This window comes from Opisthorchis viverrini (genome assembly GCF_000715545.1).
Source record: "Opisthorchis viverrini unplaced genomic scaffold opera_v5_111, whole genome shotgun sequence".
Taxonomy (NCBI): domain Eukaryota; kingdom Metazoa; phylum Platyhelminthes; class Trematoda; order Opisthorchiida; family Opisthorchiidae; genus Opisthorchis; species Opisthorchis viverrini.
In genome coordinates, this window is record NW_008751765.1 from 337,874 (window position 1) to 341,455 (window position 3,582).

The window sequence follows — 3,582 nt, forward strand, 5'->3', positions numbered from 1 at the left end:
GTTCATTTATCCGAATCAGCCCGGTCGGAAAAATTCCTGCGGTTTTCGAATTTCCTCCGGATTCATTCTTGCTATCGCAGTATATGTGGAATATCTTTTGTCGAATCCATTCTGTGAACCTGGGGTCACCGGGTCCATGAAGCCTCTCTCGGTAGGATTAATCGATCGCCACTAAAACGGGAAACACAAAAAACAATTTCACTAAATCATTTTTTTACAAGGTTGGGAAACACAAAAACAATTTCACTAAATCTTTTTTTACAACGTTAGCACTTGAACGGCAGCAATGTTCATATTTCAGAACTAAAATTAAGCCCTGTGCACTATCGAGTGTACTACATCTTTCTACCGAAAGTACAACAGTGTTTTGTCCAGAACGTAGGTAACTGCAAGGTAGACAACGACGTGGAAGCGATGACGAAAGGTTTAGGCGCTGGTGGTACGGTCTGCCCTCTAGGATGGAGTCCCCATAACCTACTCGCTGCATTTGACTGGAGGCAGTGTTGGCTTATCACAGTCCCTGGCGTTCATGCAGGGCGCTTGAAGGCTGGGTCACCTCTGAATACTTGCGATAGTCAAGAACAAGGTTCCCCCTTTCACGCATCGCGTTTAAGACTTGAAATAAGCCTAACAGTTGGACGGTATTGAGACATCAAAGTAAACAGCGACGTTGCTGTTGCTCTGGTGAACTCACCTCTTATAAATCGAAATCCGTGTGAATCGTAAACCAGTCAAAGGTCACTTTGTCCCGGCATAATATGCCACAATTTTTTTCTTGTCCAGCCAAACCGCGATGTCAGAATTCACCTGAACTACGTCTTTGTGATCGCTGCTATCCACCCGCTTGGTGTATGACGGATAAGATGTCATGCTTACTAACAATACTACTCATATTAGTTGCTGCCATAATCCTTGGGTGAGGTTTGAAAATTTCTGCCTCGCCTAGAGCTTCAAGGCAGCATGCCGCGAGAGGAAAAACGCTGGTACTCCCCTTCTATTTATCGTAGTACCCATCAGGTGTACCGTTTTCGGTGAGAGACTTTGACCTTAATACCAGACAATCAGCAAAACAGGCTTCAGACACTTTCTACGAGGAAATGTTCCAACCTTGTTGATCGTCACCAAACTCCAGAGGGAAAATTCGAACCAGCGGCTTCCGGTTACTAGTCTGAACACATCATCGGACAAAATCTCCATTAAAATTCCCAAACTTTTTATGCTGTCAACAATTTGTAAGTAGTCGAAGGAATTCTAAAATTCACCCGGTGAGTGAAACTACCGTCGGTGAAGCCGTCGTTCACGAGGTCGGAAAACACGTATGACCAGGTGAGACGGATACGGTGACTGGAAGCTTTAGGGCGATATATCCTGTCTATGTGCGAGTTAATTGAAGTGCTGGTCAGCTGCCCTTGGCCGAACGCTTATGTTCGAACCACCAGTCGAGAAGTCGCGTGTTCGGGACATGCTGCTGAAGTTTCATGACGTGCGAACTGATGACGATTCGCAATGAGGATGAGAAGCATCATCGTGCTTTTTAGAATTTCGGTATCGAGTGGTTTCACTTACGGGACAAAAACTTCAATAGTCATTCCAGATCATCCCAACTTATCAAGAGTTTACAATAAAATCTTTACATGTTTTCGTAAAAATCAATAAAATGGTCAGCTTGAGTAGAAGCTCAGGTAATCGAAGGTAAGCAGGTAGCAGTTTTTACTAGTTTCGTGTGAAGGCTGTCCACTATTTGTTCAGACGGCATACTTCCTTGACCCAGCCGCCAACGATGAGTTTCAAGTGAGTCGAACGGAGACAGGAAAGACTACCGGAGGGCGTCAGAGGTTTGGTGGACTTATTCTGCTTGATTCCAGATACCCATTGGCAAACTCTGCACTGTATAGAAGTCTGCGTACTTGCGGAAAGAACAATATGTGGTGATGTGTGACTTACAAGCAGTGTTTTCATGCATTTACTGCGGGTAATTTTGGTCTCTCTCTTCTTGGGCGAACTTCCGGGTATGATACTACTTATGAAGTCGATGAAAACTCATAAAAAAACTTGGCACTGACATACTGGACGTGTGTGCACACAAAAGCTATTGATATGTGGTCACGCGATTGGTGGACTTCATGTTTAGCTCACTCGTTTGAATGTCCGGTTTACTTCAGTGTATATCTTCAAATGTGTCACACACGACAGCCTTCACTTTAAAACTACACGATTTGAAACATATCACAGTATATATATCATAAGTTTCGACCGAGCGCTTCAATTTCTCGTGGTACCAATTAACCGGGGTTCGCTTGTTGTGATCGGACCGGGGTTCTTCAGAAAGTGGCACAGAGAGAAATTCAACTGGCAGTGTGTTGAAATATTGGTAGCTTAGGTGGGTTTATTGGTTGCTGATCAGACCACAACACAATGCGAATCAAGGCCAGAGCGAACAAGCTACTGAAAATAGAATGCGTTGGGATAACCAGTCAACACGAGGGAACGCAAATCACAACGCAACAAAGATCACAGACGGACTAATAGGTTCACTAAATTCGTTACACTTTAAGTAGTCAATCACGTCATAAGATGACAGATAGCCTTCAAATGCTATATAGGCGCACGTAGGTAAGGAAGAAGTACCCACTCTAGTGCGCACTGATGATGTCTCCTCGTATGATGACGAAAGGTTTGCAAGCCAATTGGCAAGATCGGCGAACAGGTCAACAGCCACCTGATCAACAACCATGAACAGTCTCAAGAGCAGTATTACTTCCTCTTGAATGCATACATTTGAATCGCTGCTGAGACTAGCCGATGCGGACTGAGTGTACTGCTTACGTACCTCCCTCGATGAATACGCCACGGTAAAGCAGCGCACAAGCTGAACAGCGCGGCTACGTGGGACCTTGAAATATTCACATCTAAACTGGCTGATTGGGACAGTGGGAACTCCACCATAACACTACCCGAGGATCAGCAAAAACTGATTTTCAGACTGGCCACAACACATGGATACATTTCGACTTAGCTGTAGAGCGTCTGGGTGAGCTCATCTGATTAACTGCACACAAAATGACAGTACAATGGGTTACAGCTTTACACAAGGTCCCGCAAACGGAGGTTACAAACGACTCGGTGTGGCAGGATCTCTAATAGCCTGTGACAATATTGTAAGGTAAACTTTACGATCGGATTGGTGTCCAAAGTCTCGTGGAAGCATGCAACCCAATTTAGTGTGCCCGCGGGTGGCGACCGACGGTTTCGGCAAACGTCTTGAGATTCAGCCGATCCTTCCAGTAGAGGTCGTCATACGATTTGCGGTCCTACTGCTTTTTTTCAAGAGACGGCTTTCGGCCACTTGCGTTATTTAGCGTGGATGTCCCGTTTCTTGATCAACTGGGCAGTAGTGCAGAAATCTACTGTCAATCTTTACCACCTCGCTAGGTCTGCTCCTCTAAGGTTATCCGTCTTTACTGTTCGCTGGCTGATGTCTGCGTGACCACTGCCATGTTGTCCATCCGGACAACTGCCTTAATTCTAACGTGTCAATAATAGTTCGTCATCAAACGGCTAAGCGTTCAAACTGCTAGCCTG